Source organism: Vidua chalybeata, chromosome 26, assembly GCF_026979565.1.
Source record: "Vidua chalybeata isolate OUT-0048 chromosome 26, bVidCha1 merged haplotype, whole genome shotgun sequence".
Lineage (NCBI taxonomy): Eukaryota > Metazoa > Chordata > Aves > Passeriformes > Viduidae > Vidua > Vidua chalybeata.
Genome location: NC_071555.1, coordinates 4,122,766 through 4,143,514, shown reverse-complemented (window position 1 = coordinate 4,143,514; position 20,749 = coordinate 4,122,766). Strand labels below are relative to the sequence as shown.

Here is a 20,749-nt window from a genome sequence, read left to right as displayed (position 1 = left end):
AGAAAAGGAGATGGCTCACAGAGAGCACCAGGAGCCGCCACTAAGATGGAGCTCCCATGTGCTGTTCTTTGCACTGCTCCGCAGAGGAAGGAAGGACAACAAGTCCATATTAGCCTTGGGAAGAGAAGGACAGAAAAGGAGAGGAGAGTAGAACAAGGAAGCGATGGTCCAAAGCTGTAAATACGATTTTCTGAAGCTCTATCTCCTGCCCAAAACTGTGCTTTGAAGTCTTGGACGTTCTTGCTGAAAGACATTGCCAGCAGCTTTAGCAGGGACGACATCTGCTGCCACCATAGCAGTTGGTGATGCAGGAGAGGTCAAAGCCCCCGGAGCTGATGGGCACTCCGCCACAGCTGAGGATGTTGCCAACAGCAGCAGAGGTAGAAGATCCCACGGCGGTGTTCTGTGGGAAGGAGCTGAGGATGGGCCCGGGCAGGGTCACCAGCACAGCAGGCGGCTCAATGACAACGTGGGAGCTCTGGCACTGCCTGACACAGCACTCATTGCAGCTGTTGGCCAGCGGGCAGGGGCCGCAGGGCTGGCAGCAAGGGTCGCAGGGCTTGCAGCAGGACATGGCTCGGGGTCACAGGTGCACCTGGCACAGAGGGCAGGGAGAAGCACAAAGTGAGGACACACGAGAAGTAGCACTGCGCCCAAACGCCCTGCAGCCCAGGCACCTCCTGGCCCACACTGCAGTGCCCAGCTCAAAGCCCAGGAGCCACCTCAGCCAAGTCCCAGCCTCTCTCTGCCTGCACAAGACCTTCTCTCCCCTGCCCTCTCCCAGCAGAAGCAGCTCCCAGCCCTGGGCTATGACACCCCCTCTCAGCTGAGACCTCCAGCCCGGCAAGAGCTGCTCTTGAAGCAGCAGCAGGAGGAGGAGAAGAGGTTTCCCACTCACCTGGTTCCTGAGGAGTAGGAGGTGAGAGAAGAGGATGAGAGAGCAGAGACTTGGGCTGCCTTTTATAGCAGTCCTGGCCTGCCTCAGGCCCAGAGGCTCCTTTGTGGATGAAATAATTTTCTGACCAGCTCATGTCAAATGGGCACCATCCCAGCTAATGGTAGGGGCTGTGTCCTGGTTTCCTGCACTGTGTCCTTTTCATTTCCTGGTAATTTCGCTTGCTTTCCTATATGAAAGGCTACTTCTGTAAGTGGTGGCAGGATAAGCTTAAGAATTTCCGGGGCAGAAAGACGTCAGCGCAGGCAAAAGTCTCTGATCAGGTGCCAGCAGCATCCTTTGTGGGCAGGTGATGTTCTCTTGTGTAATTTCTGAGTAGTTTGTTTGTTGCACAATTGTCAGGAAAGGGGCTCTGGTCTTGTTCTTCTTGGTCACATGCCCAAGAACTGCAGCATGAGGGGATATGACACAGGTTTGGCATGTTGTTTCCTTCTTCCACTCATCTCCTTCTTTCCACCTGCTGTCTATGTCTCTCCATGCCAGTCTAGAGGGGATGTGTTGCCCTCAGCCTGAGAGGCAGATGGACAGATGTATAGGCAGGAGCTCCACTGCATCTTAGTGTCTGCTCCTGGTTCCTTTTGTGAGCCACCTCCTTTTCTTCCTTAGACTCACCAAATTATTTTGCCTCCCTACCTGGGACTCCTTTTAATCCTTCGTTCTGTGGCAACACTTTCATTCTGCTCAGTGAAAAAGGTGGAGAAGCTGTGAGCAGGAGTCCCTGTAGCAGATTTTACTTTGTGTCCTTTCCCTTGTAGCTGATTAGGACATCCCTGGCTCCTCTGCAGCCAATGGCCATCAGAGAGACCCTGGATGCAAAGAGTTGCAGCAGTGAATATGAGAAACAATCTTCATTTTGGGGGTAACAGCCCACAGCCTCATCCCTTCCTTCTCCTTCTCTCCATTACCTGGTCCATGAGCAGCACATGTGGTCAAAGACATGACACCCTTATGACATCTGTATAATCCTTCAGTACTGGCAGGGCCCAGCTGCTGTTCCAGACATGCAGGGCTTGAGGTGATTCACAAGTTGGGATCAGTGTCTGCCACAATCAGGCTGTGCAGAGAAAATCAATGTGTAACATTTTTTAATTGCTCCTCTGAGTATTAACATCTAACACAGCTACAATTTCCCTTAAAATGCAATAGCACAGAGCAAATTTCTTATGCCTGGGAGCACACAAAGTTACCTATAGGATGGATTTTGCTGTGTGGCTGACTGGCCTTCTCATATGTTGTGGCCAATATTTCTCGAGGACCCTGTGCCATTGGTAGATTAACTTCTCTACTATTTCACCAAGAGTATGTGAAGCACAAAAGAGAAAAGTGTTCAGCTTATCACTTGACTGAGGAGAACTTGTGATTCCCAGGTTGCCCTATATAGTGAGAGTGAACTGATTGCTGCTGCCTTTTGAATACCTGGAGTTGGGGTAGCTGTGAACTATCACACCATGAAGAGAACCATGTGTGCTTTAGTTAAATATATAAATTACACTTCACAAGCATTAACAGCCCTAAGTACAGAAATGACTTTTTTGTACAGAAAGTACAAAAAACACAAAGTTGGAGAAGCTGCCTTTGAAAATTGAGCAGCAATTGACTAGGTGTTAGGACATAATCAGGGATGTGAAGAATTTAAAGGCATGCATTGGTTCAACCTTTCCAATAACTCCTCACTAGTAGAAAAGAAAGAAACAACTAAAGAAACCAGCCACAAGTGCTACAGAGACAGAAGAACTAGATTTCTCTTGGTTGGCTTCATGGCAACACACTCGAAACTTAGGATGGTTAAAACAATCTCTTTGGCTTATCATGATGTGATGTGGTACTCATGACCTTAATCACTTGTGGTTTAATTCAGTGCTTACTGCTGTGCATACTCGGTCAATAAAATAACTGCATATGACACTTTAAAGAAATTATATTAAGTCTCAAAGGGGGAATTTGTTACTGAACAAGTTCTATTTCTTCAAGAAGTCTTCACATCTGTGGGGGAAGATGCTAGAAAATTCTTTTGACTTTAGCACATAGTGTATGATCTCTATATTCATGGTTAATGCTTAGTTTTGTAGCAGCAGGTATTTGCCTAGTATATATACCAGAGATTAATGTCACCTTGTGTTAACTCCCTACATCTGTGACTGATAAGTCTTGTATCAGCTAATATTTCCTTATTTACTTATATCAGTGATTAATATGTATTAACCAGTATCTTAGTTTTGCGATGTCTTGGTTTGGAACATAGTCTGCCAAGGAAGGTGGGAACCTCCCTTGGAATGGAGAATATGACCCCCTTCTCTCCAAATTATATTAACTTTGAAATTAAGTGGCTTTCAGGCAAAGATATGGAAAAAGGAATAACAGTTCTTTACTAGTATGTGTGTGTATAACAAGGCAAACAAACAGCAGCAGCAGCAAACAGAACCGGACACCCAGTCCCAGCCGCTCTCGGCCGCAGGCACTTTCCCCTTTGGTGCAGTTCCGGTCACAGCCAGCAGGGGCGCTGCTGGCTCACGGCCGGGCAGGGCAGGTGTGATGATTCCCCCGGGGCTGCAGGGGGCGCTGTGGCGCGGCTCGGCCGTGTCTCCCTCACACGGTAATGGTGGATAGGCCGGATGGTGAAATGGGCTACAGCAGGAACCTTGGAACAGCAGCTGGAACAGCCGCCAGGTGGGCTCACCCTGGGCAGCAAGCAAGAAGCAGCAGAAACTCGGCAGCAGCAGCTTAAACTGGGCCAGGAGAGGCTTTCCTGGAGAAGGAAAGGGCCCAGGGGTCCCAAAGTTTTTCCTGAGGCATGTGAGCAGATGGTGAAAAGGGTCCCACTCTAGTGAGATGGAGTGTTAATAAGGACCCAGTGCAATAGCCGCCCCCACAAGCAGAGCTTCAGTCATGGTAGGAGAAGTCAGCAGGAGAGGGAGCCTCACTGTTCTGGTGGACTCACCCCACAGTGACCGCAGCCTGCTTTCCTCTGAATGCCGAGAGAGCAAGAGAGCTAGGAGCTGTACCCAGCTCCCTTTAACCCAGCCGAAACCTGGCAGTATCTCTGCCTCTCCAAGAAAAACTCCCCAGTTGAAAGAGTAGCCAGCCACACCCTTCCCATGGCAATTTCTCTTGTCTATCGCAAGTATTGGTTGTTATGGTTTCTTGGCAAAAGATGGGAGAAAATCCCATGAGAGAGAGAAACAAAAGGAAAAATCCTAAACCCCAACATGAGAACAAGGATTGTTTGTCAGAGTGAAGAATGATAAGAGAAGTACATTATGACCTGACCACATATTTGGGATACTCTCAAAAAGAAAAGATACATCAGAAGATCTGGAACCATATCCAATCAAGTCCATGGACATAATTAACATATGCGCATGTATTCAAAAAAGTGATGAATTTGTATTAGTTTCTGGAATACAGCCTGGTCTGCTAGGTCAGTGGGCATGCTTAGAGGAAACATCCCCATGTATCCAGCTCTGCTAATAAAGTAATGTCAGCTTTCTGACACAGGAAATTGGTTGGAGAGTTTATTTCCCAGTTTTTGGTGGCAGTGGGGCTTTGAACAGCCTGGTCTGGTGGACAGTGTCCCTGCCCATGGCAGCGGTTAGACAAGATTGTCTAACCTAAACCCTTCAATGACTCTGTGGTTGGTCCACGGCAGACCCTGTCTTCATCACGGTCCATCTTCCTTTGTCTGTCTTGCAGTCCCCGTTGGGCACAGGTTTGGTTAAAGGCTTCAGTTGGGAAGGCATTGATGGACAGATGTAATTCTGTTCATGGCAGAAATGTGAATTAATAGTGAAGCCCTAAGTCTTCTGCACAAACTCAACCTAAAGTCATTTACCACTGCATATCCTGAGTATGGCTGATACCAATTCTAACTTCTGAAATATCTCAGCACTTCATCTTAGGACACAGATGGGCACTGCATGAGCTGAGAGCCCCTATGAGATGTGTGCCTCATCTGCCTGTGCTGCTGTGTGCAGGCTGTGGACCCTAGACTGGGTAATGGAGGGGAGGAGAAGGTAGGGATGAGGTTGTGGGCTGTTTCCACACATTGCTGTTTCCACACATTGTCGTTTCCCAGCTGTTGGGAGGAAAAGGTTGAAACGGAAAGACTTGGAGAGGAGGATGATAGATTTGCGCAAAGTGACCTTGTAGGTAGGGAGGCTGAGAACATCCATGTGGGAAACTTCACATACTTACTGCTGATTATCCTGTCTCTCTTCTGAGACATAATATAAAAGCTATCAGAACCTTAAGAGGTATGAAAAATGCCAATCACTTGTTTTAAAATTTTAAAAAGTTTATTAGTAATAAAATGGTTATAAAAATAGAGTAATAAGAATTTGGACAATCGGAGTTCAGACAATAAAGGACAATAAAAAGCAAAGAAATACTGACTGTCTGGGTGCCTTCTAGGGCAATGTAGTCCTGAAAGCACTCACGCTAACAAAGGATTAACCCTCAAAAGCTGAAGCCTGTTGCATATTCATATATCTCATACATGATGCATAAATTATTTTCAAACAAAGGGTGTTCTCTGGTTTTTGTCAACTTCTTCTCCTTATTCCTGGTGGCTCCTTAAAGATGGAGAGGAGGTGGAAGGATGTTTGTCTTTTCTGATAAGAAGGCAGTAACTCTTTTTTTTGGGCATTTAGGTGTCTTGTTGCTGTTATCTCTGTGGGAACAACTTCTTGATTATCTCATCTGTTTCTTGAGCTAGTTAAAAAAATATCTTGCATCGCATGGTTTCTATTTTAACATTATGTTATAACTTAAAACCATATCTACCACACTACTTAAAAGAGGTTAGTACAGTAATATTGCAAAGAAATCAATACAATATAACTTTCCAACATAACACATGTAGTATTCAATTTAATATTTGTGAAGAGCCAATAATTTAGCATGCATTTTTCACAAGAGGCATCTCTCACAGACAGTCTTGAGCCTCCTGCTGGGAGAGATCAAAAAACTCAAAGGTCATAAAAGCACAGCATTGTGATAAACTGTATGTGCATGAGGCCCCTTGAGATATTGGGACAGTCAGTGACTCGCCAGGATTGGACTGACCCTAATGGTGCCACTGTTCCTCTCTTATGTGTCTCTGCAGCCTGGCAGTGCCTTGGGACCCTTGAGTTAATGAGGTAATGAAATAAATCTACTCTTTCCATTTCAGCTGTGGTTTGGTGACTTGGACGTATCAATTCACACACAAACCCACTCCTGCTACCCTTTGGAGCCTTGCTGTTCCTGATGACCATTGACTGCAGTGCCCAGGTACGTTTTCCTCGGTTCCAAGGCAAAAGGGCACAAAGTAAAATTCACTGCAGGGACTCCCACCGTCTGCTTCTCCAACTTTTATCCTGAGCAGACTGGAAGAGTTGGCATAGAAAGAATGAGAACTTGGAGGACGAGGTTTGGATGCAAAACAACTTTATTGAGTCAAAAGAAGAAAAGGAGGTGGCTCACAGCACCAGTAGCAGCCACTAAGATGCAGTGGAGCTTCTGCAGAGTGTGCATCTACTGCAGAGTGTGCAGAGGACAGCGGGGCAATATGTCCCCACTAGACTGGTCTGGGGAGACATGGACAGCAAACAGAGAAAGAAAAGTAGAAGGGAATAATGGCTTGAAGATATAAATACAATGTCCCAAAGCTCTATCTTCTGCCCAGAACTAGGTTCTGAGGCCTTGGAGGTCTGTGCCCATGGACGTTGCTAGCAGATTTAGCAGGGACGGCATCTGCTGCCACCATAGCAGTTGGTGATGCAGGAGAGGTCAAAGCCCCCAGAGCTGATGGGCACTCCACCACAGCTGAGGATGTTGCCAACAGCAGCGGAGGTGGAGGATCCCACGGCGGTGTTCTGTGGGAAGGAGCTGAGGATGGGGCCAGGCAGGGTCACCAGCACAGCAGGCGGCTCAATGACAACGTGGGAGCTCTGGCACTGCCTGACACAGCACTCATTGCAGCTGCTGGCCAGCGGGCAGGGGCCGCAGGGCTGGCAGCAAGGGTCGCAGGGCTTGCAGCAGGACATGGCTCAGGGTCACAGGTGCACCTGGCACAGAGGGCAGGGAGAAGCACAAAGTGAGGACACATGAGAAGCAGCACTGCATCCAAACGCCCTGCAGCCCAGGCACCTCCTGGCCCACACTGCACTGCCCAGCTCAAAGCCCAGGAGCCGCCTCAGCCAAGTCCCAGCCTCTCTCTGCCTGCACAAGACCTTCTCTCCCCTGCCCTCTCCCAGCAGAAGCAGCTCCCAGCCCTGGGCTATGACACCCCCTCTCAGCTGAGACCTCCAGCCAGGCAAGAGCTGCTCTTGAAGCAGCAGTAGAAGGAGGAGAAGAGGTTTCCCACTTACCTGGTTCCTGAGGAGTAGGAGGTGAGTGAAGTGGATGAGAGAGCAGAGACTTGGGCTGCCTTTTATAGCAGTCCTGGCCTGCCTCAGGCCCAGAGGCACCTTAGTGGAAGCAGTAATTTTCTGACCAGCTCATGTCAAATGTGCACCATCCCAGCTAATGGTGGCGGATGTGTCCTAGTTTCCTACAATGCCTCCTTTTCATTTCCTGGCACATACCACTTGCTTTCCTATATGAATTCTTCTGTAAGTGCTGAGATGAGAGGGCCAAGAATTTCTGGGATCATAAAAATGGGCAGAATGTTCAAGTCCAGGGCTGGTAGCATCCCATGCACGCATGTAATGTAAAGCTGTGTAATTTCTATGGGATTGTTAATTCAAAAATATGGCAAGGCTGAAGTGGCAAAGTAGAGTTGTCCTGTATTGGCATGCATGTCAACCTTGAAGGACTGCAGCATATAGGATGGGCTCATCTTGGAACAGAGAAAAATGTAAGGAGGCAGAAAAGAACAGTTGTGCACTGACCAAAACTCACCCATTCCACACCTCACAGTGCCATGGAGGACTGGAGGAAATAGCAAATTCATTAATGAAGGATGGAAGTTGAATCTTTAAGAAACAGGTGTGGATGAACTGAATCATAGAATCATAGAATGTTAAGGGTGGGAAGGGACCTTAAAGATCATCTAGTCCAACTCCCCCCTGCCATGGGCAAGGACACTGAAATTAATTCAAGGGTTGTTTGGTTGTTTTGGGGGAGAGGGGGTTGCGTGTTTTTTTTTTTTTTTTTTTTTTTTTTTTTTCTTTTCTTTTCTGCTGTTTCTCAATATCCTGTTTTATTTTTTCATTGTCAGTGTCTTAAACAAATGTTCCCCAACTCAACTCTATTTTTTTTCTTTTCCCAACCATCTATCCCTCACTGACCTTCCCTTCTGGCCAGTCCACTCTGTATGTTTCCCAGACAGGCCTTTCAGAAGACCTCAACTGTCTTTGTAGTCCCAAATTTCTGAGGTTTGAGCACTAAAGGGTGTTCCCTATGAGCTCCACACTTCAGGAGAGGTGGGAGAGAGGGATGTTGCTGTTGAGGCAGGATGGGAACAGAAGAACTCCAAGATCAGAAGGTGAGAAGAAAAGTCCCTTATTTCAAATGCACCACTCTGTTTATAGAGAACATCGTGCAGACTAATTTCATTGGTCTTAAAGTAAAAACATCTCACACCATTGGTGCACAGTGAATGATGCACGGTGGCAGAACTTATCTATAAACAATGTGAACAAGAGAGAGAATTATTTACATTCTTTTCCAACTCTCTCCCAGGCCCAGCCTGGTAGAAATGTCTCTTTTTCTCTCTGACTGAACTGAGAATACCCATAGAGGGAGAGACGCAAAGTAGAATTCTCCTGTGTTGGCATCCAGGCAGGAGGACCTTGCACCCTTTGGTGCAAGGCTGAGCTCTGCAGGAAGGGGCCTCAGTTCTCCCCTGGCATTCCAATTTTCCCCATGCACCCAGAGATGGGAAAATTTCCTCTTGCTGTGAGGGGCAGGGATTACTGCCTCAGGGAAGAGGAAATGGTGGAGGAAAGAGCTTCTGCCATGGAACTGTTCCAGGATGGGATTGCAATTGCAGTGAGAGAGCAAGGGTTGTTCTGATTGGTGCTCTCTTTCCAGGACCATGGCAGGTACAGGTGGTGGCTTGTCTGTGTCATCTTGCCAGCCCATGTGAATAACCTTTCCTCTTCCAGAGGTGCTCTGTGTGATGAGAGTTGGGAATGTGCTCTCTGCAAGATGCCTTAGCCCTGAAAATGTGTGCAATGAACATCTGGGGCTGCACAGGGCACTCCAAGGCTGTGCTCGAAGAGCAGTATCTGGCTTCTCTGAGAGAAAGAGGTATTTCTCTATCAGAAAAAAAAGTAAGGAGAAAATATTGTAGGTTGAGATAAAGACAGAGGGATTTCTTACCAATTTGCAGCAGAAAAAACAAGGCTTGATTTGGGGAACATTATTGTACACTTTACAAACAAAACAAAGCAAGACTGTGCAAAAAAACCACTAAAATGACTTCATCTCCAACTCTTTTTCAGTGATGCAATTGTTCTTCCTCGTCCCTGGTTATCTTCTATTTCCTCCATGTTTAAGCAGCACAGTAGGATAGAGAATAAGGGCTTGCAGTCAGAACACAACAGTTATTTTTTGGGCAAAGATCAACTTTAACAGAACTGATCATGAAAAAGCAGCAGAATTTTGGCAGTTAGCCTTAAAAAAAAAAAAAAAATCACACCTTCTTACCTTTCCAGACACAGTTGCTAGACATGCAATTTTGGGGGGGGGTATGGAGGTCCTGGTCCTTGAACATGAAAGGAGTTTGACCCAAAGATGTTTGACTTCCCCTGTACCACACAAGAGAGACTGTTCTACATCTCACAAAAGAGCACAACCCAAGTCCCAGTCCATTCAAGTCAACACCCATTTGCTGTGAGATGCAACCACTTCCTCACTCAGCACCAGGGAGATGAGCTGTACAAGTGCATATGGCATTGGTCTGGGGTGGAGGAACCTGTGTCCCATCCCAGTCACCAGCAACACTCCAGCATAAGAGGATCCATTCAGGGACTTCAATTCAGTGGTCTGCCTGGAACAACTCAAAAATATGTGTGCTCATATGAGGACAGGAAGAAGTCAGCACCTGGAGTCTCTGCTGACACAGCATGTCCCCTCACATGGCAGCCCTTGGGCAAGAAGCACAAATGTGATGCCCATTTCCTAGCAACTTTGACACAAACCCACAAGACAAAGCCACAGGTTCACATCAGCTGACCATATGGAATGCCAACAGCCCTTGACCTGCAGGTGCTGATATATTTAAGTCTCGGAAATATGGGCTTTTCCTCCCTGCTATTACAAAACCCCTCAAGGAGGAAAGAATATGGCATGTGCCAGGAAATGAAAAGGCAGAAATGCAGGAAACCAGGGCACAGAACCTACCATTAGCTGGGATGGTGCACATTTGACACGAGGTGGTCACAAAATTATGACTTCCACTAAGGTGCCTCTGGGCCTGAGGCAGGCCAGGACTGCTATAAAAGGCAGCCCAAGTCTCTGCTCTCTCATCCACTTCTCTCACCTCCTACTCCTCAGGAACCAGGTGAGTGGGAATCCTCTACTCCTGCTGCTGCTTCAAGAGCAGCACTTGCCTGGCTGGAGGTCTCAGCTGAGAGGGGCTGTCATAGCCCAGGGCTGGGAGCTGCTTCTGCTTGGAGAGGGCAGGGGAGAGAAGGTCTTGTGCAGACAGAGAGAGGTTGGGACTTGGCTGAGGTGGCTCCTGGGCTTAGAGCTGGACACTGCAGTGTGGGCCAGGAGGTGCCTGGGCTGCAGGGCGTTTGGGCGCAGTGCTGCTTCTCATGTGTCCTCACTTTGTGCTTCTCCCTGCCCTCTGTGCCAGGTGCACCTGTGACCCCGAGCCATGTCCTGCTGCCAGCCCTGCGACCCTTGCTGCCAGCCCTGCGGCCCCTGCCCGCTGGCCAACAGCTGCAATGAGTGCTGTGTCAGGCAGTGCCAGAGCTCCCACGTTGTCATTGAGCCGCCTGCTGTGCTGGTGACCCTGCCCGGCCCCATCCTCAGCTCCTTCCCACAGAACACCGCCGTGGGATCCTCCACCTCTGCTGCTGTTGGCAACATCCTCAGCTGTGGCGGAGTGCCCATCAGCTCTGGGGGCTTTGACCTCTCCTGCATCACCAACTGCTATGGTGGCAGCAGATGCCGTCCCTGCTAAATATCCTGGCGGCATCCTTGGGCACCTCTCCTGACCTCTGAACCCGATTCTGGGCACAGATAAAGCTTTGGGACGTTGTATTTAGAGCTGCAGGCTTCTCTTTCCTTCTTCTACTTTCCCCTCTCTTTCATTCACTCTCTGTGTCTTCCAAGGCCAGTCTAGTGTGGAGATGTTGCCCTCCCTCCCTCCCTCTGCAGGGCAGGCAGATGCACACCCTGCACAAGCTCTGCTGCATCTTAGTGGCTGCTCCTTTTGGCCTCTGTGAGCCACCTCCTTTTCCACTTTACACTCAATAAAGTTGTTTTGCATCCAAGCCTTGGCCTCCATATCTTCCTTTTTTCCCCATGGAAACTCTTCCAGTCTGCTCAGAGTAAAGGGGTGAGGGGCAGAGCGTGGGAGTCCCTGTAGTGGATTTGCCTTTTTGCCTTTTCCATTGGAGTTGATGACGAACATCCCTGGCTACTCCACGGCCAATGGCAAACAGGGGAAAGATAGCTCCAAAGGGTGGCATGAATGAGGAAGGGAAGCAGCAATGTCTGGGACCAGCCCACAGCCTCATCTCTTCCTTCTCCTCCCCTGCATTACCCAGTCTAAGGTCCATGAGCAGCAGATGTGGTCAAAGGCAGACGAGACAGGTACATCACAGAGTCCTTCAGCACCTGGCAGGACCCAGCTGCTGTCCAGACATGCAGGGCTGAGGTGATGCAGAAGATGGGATCGGTATCTGCCAATCAAGTTGAGCAGACTGTGGGGTGGCACCTTTCCTTCATTAAGGAGAGGGAAATGCTCAGGATTCTTAAATGCTCAAGGTCAAAAGGAGTGAAGGAAGTGGCTTAGGGACTGGGTTCAGATGTAGATAGTGGCCTTTCTAGGAATGTAAGCCTCTGGGGAAAGGAAGGCTGCAGGTTACCTGGAAACACTGATAGCAAGCAGCTGAACTTGGCAGGAGTCAGAGTAGGGAGGTGCAGCTTCTGCAGAGGAAAGGCTGCATCTGCCAAAGGCCAAATCATTTTGCCAGGAAGCTTGCTTTTAATGAAAACCTTTCAAGAGGAGAGACAGTGGGTGGTTTCCCTGTGTGGTGATGCCAGCTGATGCTGGAGTTCCCCTCTGTTCCCTGAGGCCATGAGGCCCTGAAATCAAGGCCAAATGTTTGAATGCCTGGTAAGAACAGTAGAACAGAACAGCATTTTACTCTTACCAAATTAATGGAACAATGTAGTCTTGGAGAATTAAGTGTGTTATAAATAAACTGGATAGTTGTTGGCTTTTGCTGTTATGTATTAGCTTTTGCAGATTATTATTAATCACAACATTTTTGATGCCGTACAATTTGTAGTCATTTTTAACTGGTTTTGGATATAGTGTAATTTGTCTGCTTTTGCGGCCAATGCTCTGGCCATCTGTAGTTTATATATATTAGTTTGATAAATATATTGTAGTTTTGGCTTTCATAAAATATAAAATACAGACTATGTAATATGAACTTCTGCAGAATGTTTTTATCTTTGTAGCTAGCTGACAATCATGAGGAAGCTCAGATAAGTTTGTGGAAATAGCTAAAACTGTCTATGATTAGATAACATTGAAGGAACCACATAAATAAAATTGAAAGAAAGGATGCGAAAAAGACTCCTGCCACTGACCCTACAGCGATCGATAATTCCTTGTTTATCATTGTGGGGTAAAGGCATACATGTTGTAAGAAAATGGCATATACATTGTGAGGAAATGACATCCACGACTGCCAGAAATCAAATCTACACTATTGCATGATGGGTCGAGGGTTGAAAAAAGCTAAAGAATTCCCGTAACGTGTAAAAGAACTCCCAGGAATGTTTGAAAATGTATAATCCTCATGATCATGCATCTAAGTAATGTAATGAGAAGTATATAAGAAAATGGTTTTAAGCTAACAGTGTGCTTCTGGCAGTTTGCCAGGTCCCCCAGCACTGATATTGTCCCTTTTATCCTTTATTAAAGTTTAAAAAATTTTAAGTAGTGAGCCTTTTTTCTCACAATAAGGCTGACAAAACAGAAGTCATACAAAACAATGGTATTGTGCATTACTCAAAAGCTGAGGTCAAGGAACAGCCCCCTAAAATTTTTTGGACACCAGGCATTGATGACCACAATGATGAAAAGACCCCAGAAGATCAAATAAGGACTTGAAATAAGGGGTGTGACTATGTAAAATGAAGTCTTGCATATCTATCAATTCAGCTGGGATAGAAAATGAATATGTAACCAGTGTGTATAATAAGAAAGAGTTTACCCTACTCTTGGTGCACTTGATTAGAAGAAGGATCCTCTGAGTGCCCAGCACTGCAATAAAGAATGCCTGGTAGTCAACACTGTGTGAACAAATTTATATCGGAATGATTTTGGCATCATGCCAACACTGCATCTTTAACTGCTGCTGTGCTAAATTCTGTACACCTGGAAACTCAAATTCAGAAAGCCTCCCACACTCATGGATGGCAACCGGGGATGTAAAAGAAATGGGCTTTTATTCCATGCTGGGAACATGACATGTCAATTCAGACTTGACTGGAATTGAAGGCAATACACCTTTATCAGACTCCCAAATGTGTATAAATATTGCCCAACGATTGCACAAACTGTGCTTGCTGGATTTCTACTTTTTCACTCCATTGGGACATGAAATTATTTTCAATCACAGAAGACCCAGGGTGAAAGGGTGCTAAAGATGTTGGGCGTGTCCTTGGAGGCAAGAACCTCCAAGACCTCAGAACATGATGCTGGCCAGAAGACAGAGCTTTAGGACATGGTATTTAGAGCTTCTAGCCTGTTGGAGGTTAGAGTTCTTCCTTTTGTTTTCTTTCTTTTAGGGAATTTTCTCTCATGTTGTTGCTAAGAGACAATAACAACCAGGTACTTAAGAGAGATGTGAAAAATGGTAATCACTTGTTTTTTAAAATTTTAAAAGTAACAAAATAGTCAAAAAATAGTAATAAAATTAGAGTAATAAAAATTTGGACAATTGGGATTAGGACACTACGAGACAATAAAAAGCAAAGAATTAGGGATGTCTGGATGTTTTTGGGCATTAAGCTGCCAAATCATGCCTTGTGAACAAAGGAATAACGCTTAAAAGCAACAGCCTGTTGCATATTCATATATCTCATACGTGATGCATAATTTTTTTGCAAATTAAGAATTTTTCTGGTTTTTGTGAACTTCTTCCTCTTAATCCTGGTGGTTGCATAAAGACAGAGAGAAGGTGGAAGGATGTTTGCCTTTTCCAATAAGGAGGCTGTAACTCTTTATGTGCCCTGTCGCTGTTATCTCTGTGCAAAGAGTTTCTTGATTATCTCATCTCTTGCTTGAGCTAGTTAAAAAGTATCTTACATTGCATAGTTTCTATTTTAACACTATGCTATAACTTAAAGCTATATTTAACACACTACTTAAGAGAATTAATACAGCATAACTTTCTAACATAACACATATAATATTCATTTTAATATTTGTGAAAAGCCAATAATAGAATACACATTTTTCACAAGAGACAAACAAAGTTGCCCCAGAAAGGGTGCAGCTGGCTACTCTCTTATCTGAGGGTTTCCTTCAGAGGGACAGAGATACCTTAAGAATTGGGTCTGGGAAAAAAAAGGGGGCTGGGCGTAGCTCCTGTATCTTGCTCCCTTACGTTTGGAGGAGAAGGAGACTGTGTACGCTGTGGGAAGAACTCACCAACACTGTGGGGTTCTGCTTCCTGCTGCCTTCTCCTACGGTGAGTGGAGCTCTGCTTTAAGAGTGGCCACTGCACTGGGACCTTATTAACACCCTACCTCATCAAACAGGCAACCCTTCACCATCTGCTTGGGTGCCTCAGGGGAAGCCCAGGATCCACGAGCCCCTTTCCTTTTCAAGAGAGCCTCTCTGCTGTGTTCAGGAGCCTGGCTGCCCTGGCCCAGCTCCACCACATCTCTGCCACAGCTCTGGGTTCTTCCCTGAACTATAAGCCCACATGCCCTGCCCACCGGGACACCTCGAAGCTCCTGCTACAGTGCAGAGCCTCTGATATATTTTGTTTGCTGCTCCAGGGTCTGCTCGTCCCTGCTGTTCCAGCTTGTTGCTTCTGATGTTCCTGCTACATCTCCTTTTGCCATCCAGAGGGAAACCAGGACCGGCTGCTCCTGTGGGTTTGTAAAGACAGCCCCTTCTCCATCTCTGCTGGCTGTGCTGCCATTACCAACATGCTGCCCAGGGTGAGCCCGCCCTGCCGTTCCAGCCACAGTTGCGTGGTTCCTGCTGCAGCCCATTTCGCCATCCGTCCCATCCACCATTACCGTGTGAGGGAGAGGCAGCCGAACCGCGCCACAGCGCCCCCTGCAACCCCGGGGGAATCATCGCACCCACCCTGCCCGGCCGTGAGCCAGCAGCGCCCCTGCTGGCTGTGACCGGAACTGCACCAAAGGGGAAATTGCTTGGAGAGCAGGAAGAGATTGTTTATTGGGTTTTCTGGGTTCTTGTTTGTTGTTGCTGCCGTTGTTGTTTGTTTGTTTGCCGTGTTAGATACATACATACTGGTAAAGAACTGTTACTCCTTTTCCCTATCTTTGCCTGAAAGCCCTTTAATTACAAAGTTACAATAATTTGGAGGGAAGGGGGCCATATTTTCCATTCCAAGGGAGGTTCCTGCCTTTCTTGGCAGACATCTGTCTTTCAAATGGAGACAATGCCATTATCTCCATCTTCAATTTCCAATTAAGGAATGAAAATCTGCAGAGGTGGGAAGACATTCTTGGACTATTTTCCCTGAACATATAACAAGAAATGGAGGTTGATAGAGGCAGAGGCTGCATTTCAGTTCTGTGGGTACTTCTCTGCCAGCATCATTCAGTTGTAGATTGGCTTCTTCTGGCAAAGATACCCAGCTACTCTGTGGTGCTGAAGGACACACCATGGGCAGGGCTGACAGAGGGAATCCTCATGTGCCCTCATGATGAGGTTCACACACACACAAATGCATACACACACACAGAGACTGTGTGCTCATGTGTGCTCATGCATGGCTGCATGGAGCCAAGCAAACTCTATGTATTCACAGAAGGCCATACAAATACTAGGAACTCAGAACTCTGCTGAGGACATGTTGGGAGCAACTCTGGTGGGAGAGGACTCAGGTATACCAGGGAAAGACCAGGTCGCAGACACACTGCTGGTGTCCACAGATGACCAACAGAAATGCCACAGTAAGAGTATGAGGCAAATGAGACCAAATGAATTTTCCTAAGAGCAACGTTTGTGCAGCAATGGGGTCAGAGCAGCAATGACTGAATGTCAGAGTCAGGGAGAAAAAAAGAAAAGAATGCTTAATGTCCCCTCACATGGCAGTCCTGTGCATGCAGGAATGAGAGCAGTGTACATTCCTGGCAATTCCAGTACAAAAACTCACACAGGGCTTCTGACACAGGTTCACATCAACTGACCACATGGAATGCCACCATCTGAGCCTTCTGCCTGAGCTGATATGTCTATATCCTGGAAATGTTTGGGCCTCTCATCCCAGCACTTACAGAAGTCTTCAGATAGGAATTCAGATGGAATTAGAAAGGAAATGAAAAAGCAGCAATGCAGGAAACCAGGACACAGCCCCTACCATTAGCTGGGATGGTGCCCATTTGACATGAGCTGGTCAGAAAATTACTGCTTCCACTAAGGTGCCTCTGGGCCTGAGGCAGGCCAGGACTGCTATAAAAGGCAGCCCAAGTCTCTGCTCTCTCATCCACTTCTCTCACCTCCTTCTCCTCAGGAACCCGGTGAGTGGGAATCCTCTACTCCTGCTGCTGCTTCAAGAGCAGCTCTTGCCTGGCTGGAGGTCTCAGCTGAGAGGGGCTGTCATAGCCCAGGGCTGGGAGCTGCTTCTGCTGGGAGAGGGCAGGGGAGAGAAGGTCTTGTGCAGATAGAGAGAGGCTGGGACTTGGCTGAGGTGGCTCCTGGGCTTTGAGCTGGGCACTGCAGTGTGGGCCAGGAGGTGCCTGGGCTGCAGGGCGTTTGGGCGCAGTGCTGCTTCTCATGTGTCCTCACTTTGTGCTTCTCCCTGCCCTCTGTGCCAGGTGCACCTGTGACCCCGAGCCATGTCCTGCTGCCAGCCCTGCGACCCTTGCTGCCAGCCCTGCGGCCCCTGCCCGCTGGCCAGCAGCTGCAATGAGTGCTGTGTCAGGCAGTGCCAGAGCTCCCACGTTGTCATTGAGCCGCCTGCTGTGCTGGTGACCCTGCCCGGCCCCATCCTCAGCTCCTTCCCACAGAACACCGCCGTGGGATCCTCCACCTCCGCTGCTGTTGGCAACATCCTCAGCTGTGGCGGAGTGCCCATCAGCTCCGGGGGCTTTGACATCTCCTGCATCACCAACTGCTATGGTGGCAGCAGATGCCGTCCCTGCTAAATATCCTGGCAGCATCCTTGGGCACCTCTCCTGACCTCTGAACCCGATTCTGGGCACAGATAAAGCTTTGGGACGTTGTATTTAGAGCTGCAGGCTTCTCTTTCCTTCTTCTACTTTCCCCTCTCTTTCATTCACTCTCTGTGTCTTCCAAGGCCAGTCTAGTGTGGAGATGTTGCCCTCCCTCCCTCCCTCTGCAGGGCAGGCAGATGCACACCCTGCACAAGCTCTGCTGCATCTTAGTGGCTGCTCCTTTTGGCCTCTGTGAGCCACCTCCTTTTCCACTTTACACTCAATAAAGTTGTTTTGCATCCAAGCCTTGGCCTCCATATCTTCCTTTTTTCCCCATGGAAACTCTTCCAGTCTGCTCAGAGTAAAGGGGTGAGGGGCAGAGCGTGGGAGTCCCTGTAGTGGATTTGCCTTTTTGCCTTTTCCATTGGAGTTGATGACGAACATCCCTGGCTACTCCACTGCCAATGGCAAACAGGGGAAAGATAGCTCCAAAGGGTGGCATGAATGAGGAAGGGAAACAGCAATGTCTGGGACCAGCCCGCAACCTCATCTCTTCCTTCTCCTCCCCTGCATTACCCAGTCTAAGGTCCATGAGCAGCAGATGTGGTCAAAGGCAGACGAGACAGGTACATCACAGAGTCCTTCAGCACCTGGCAGGACCCAGCTGCTGTCCAGACATGCAGGGCTGAGGTGATGCAGAAGATGGGATCGGTATCTGCCAATCAAGTTGAGCAGACTGTGGGGTGGCACCTTTCCTTCATTAAGGAGAGGGAAATGCTCAGGATTCTTAAATGCTCAAGGTCAAAAGGAGTGAAGGAAGTGGCTTAGGGACTGGGTTCAGATGTAGATAGTGGCCTTTCTAGGAATGTAAGCCTCTGGGGAAAGGAAGGCTGCAGGTTACCTGGAAACACTGATAGCAAGCAGCTGAACTTGGCAGGAGTCAGAGTAGGGAGGTGCAGCTTCTGCAGAGGAAAGGCTGCATCTGCCAAAGGCCAAATCATTTTGCCAGGAAGCTTGCTTTTAATGAAAACCTTTCAAGAGGAGAGACAGTGGGTGGTTTCCCTGTGTGGTGATGCCAGCTGATGCTGGAGTTCCCCTCTGTTCCCTGAGGCCATGAGGCCCTGAAATCAAGGCCAAATGTTTGAATGCCTGGTAAGAACAGTAGAACAGAACAGCATTTTACTCTTACCAAATTAATGGAACAATGTAGTCTTGGAGAATTAAGTGTGTTATAAATAAACTGGATAGTTGTTGGCTTTTGCTGTTATGTATTAGCTTTTGCAGATTATTATTAATCACAACATTTTTGATGCCGTACAATTTGTAGTCATTTTTAACTGGTTTTGGATATAGTGTAATTTGTCTGCTTTTGCGGCCAATGCTCTGGCCATCTGTAGTTTATATATATTAGTTTGATAAATATATTGTAGTTTTGGCTTTCATAAAATATAAAATACAGACTATGTAATATGAACTTCTGCAGAATGTTTTTATCTTTGTAGCTAGCTGACAATCATGAGGAAGCTCAGATAAGTTTGTGGAAATAGCTAAAACTGTCTATGATTAGATAACATTGAAGGAACCACATAAATAAAATTGAAAGAAAGTATGTGAAAAAGACTCCTGCCACTGACCCTACGGCGATCGATAATTCCTTGTTTATCATTGTGGGGTAAAGGCATACATGTTGTAAGAAAATGGCATATACATTGTGAGGAAATGACATCCACGACTGCCAGAAATCAAATCTACACTATTGCATGATGGGTCGAGGGTTGAAAAAAGCTAAAGAATTCCCGGAACATGTATAACAACGCGCAGGAATGTTTCAATATGTATATTCCCTATGATCATGAATCTAAATAATGTAAAGAAAGAGTATGTAAGAAAATTTTCAGTGCAGCAATGACTGACTGTCAGGGAGATTCAGGGAGAAAAAAAGAAAAGAATGCTTAATGTCCCCTCACATGGCAGTCCTGAGCATGCAGGAATGAGAGCAGTGTACATTCCTGGCAATTCCAGTACAAAAACTCACACAGGGCTTCTGACACAGGTTCACATCAACTGACCACATGGAATGCCACCATCTGAGCCTTCTGCCTGAGCTGATATGTCTATATCCTGGAAATGTTTGGGCCTCTCATCCCAGCACTTACAGAAGTCTTCAGATAGGAATTCAGATGGAATTAGACAGGAAATGAAAAAGCAGCAATGCAGGAAACCAGGACACAGCCCCTACCATTAGCTGGGATGGTGCACATTTGACATGAGCTGGTCAGAAAATTATGACTTCCACTAAGGTGCCTCTGGGCCTGAGGCAGGCCAGGACTGCTATAAAAGGCAGCCCAAGTCTCTGCTCTCTCATCCACTTCTCTCATCTCCTACTCCTCAGGAACCAGGTGAGTGGGAAACCTCTTCTCCTCCTGCTGCTGCTGCTTCAAGAGCAGCTCTTGCCGGGCTGGAGGTCTCAGCTGAGAGGGGCTGTCATAGCCCAGAGCTGGGAGTCGCTTCTGCTGGGAGAGGGCAGGGGAGAGAAGGTCTTGTGCAGATAGAGAGAGGCTGGGACTTGGCTGAGGTGGCTCCTGGGCTTTGAGCTGGGCACTGCAGTGTGGGCCATGAGGTGCCTGGGCTGCAGGGTGTTTGGTTGCAGTGCTGCTTCTCATGTGTCCTCACTTTGTGCTTCTCCCTGCCCTCTGTGCCAGGTGCACCTGTGACCCTGAGCCATGTCCTGCTGCCAGCCCTGCGACCCTTGCTGCCAGCCCTGCGGCCCCTGCCCGCTGGCCAGCAGCTGCAATGAGTGCTGTGTCAGGCAGTGCCAGAGCTCCCACGTTGTCATTGAGCCGCCTGCTGTGCTGGTGACCCTGCCCGGCCCCATCCTCAGCTCCTTCCCACAGAACACCGCCGTGGGATCCTCCACCTCCGCTGCTGTTGGCAACATCCTCAGCTGTGGCGGAGTGCCCATCAGCTCCGGGGGCTTTGACATCTCCTGCATCACCAACTGCTATGGTGGCAGCAGATGTTGTCGTCCCTGCTAGAGATGCTGCCGCCAATGTCCTCAGGCAATAGCCTCCAAGACCTCAGAACATGCTGCTAGAATGAAGACAGAATTTTGGGACATTAAATTTAGACTTTTTTGCTATTAATTCCATATTCTCTTCTCTCCTCCCTTCCTTTCCTTTCCTTTCCCTTCTCTTCCCTTCCCTTCCTTTCACCACCACCCATTACCAGCCTCATGGTACCGTCTTCCCCAACCCCTTC

General features: G+C 47.6%; 5 pseudogenes; 3 read left to right on the top strand and 2 right to left on the bottom strand.

The window, feature by feature from the left end:
- Positions 1-254: 254 nt before the first annotated feature.
- On the bottom strand, positions 255-1,031 carry LOC128800332 (feather keratin Cos2-2-like; annotated as a pseudogene).
- Positions 1,032-6,669: 5,638 nt separating this feature from the next.
- LOC128800039 (feather keratin Cos2-2-like) lies at positions 6,670-7,772 on the bottom strand (annotated as a pseudogene).
- Positions 7,773-8,390: 618 nt separating this feature from the next.
- Positions 8,391-11,069, top strand: LOC128800038 (feather keratin Cos2-2-like; annotated as a pseudogene).
- Positions 11,070-15,289: 4,220 nt separating this feature from the next.
- On the top strand, positions 15,290-17,482 carry LOC128800037 (feather keratin Cos2-2-like; annotated as a pseudogene).
- A 1,146-nt stretch (positions 17,483-18,628) lies between these two features.
- LOC128800036 (feather keratin Cos2-2-like) lies at positions 18,629-20,526 on the top strand (annotated as a pseudogene).
- The last annotated feature ends 223 nt before the right edge of the window (positions 20,527-20,749 follow it).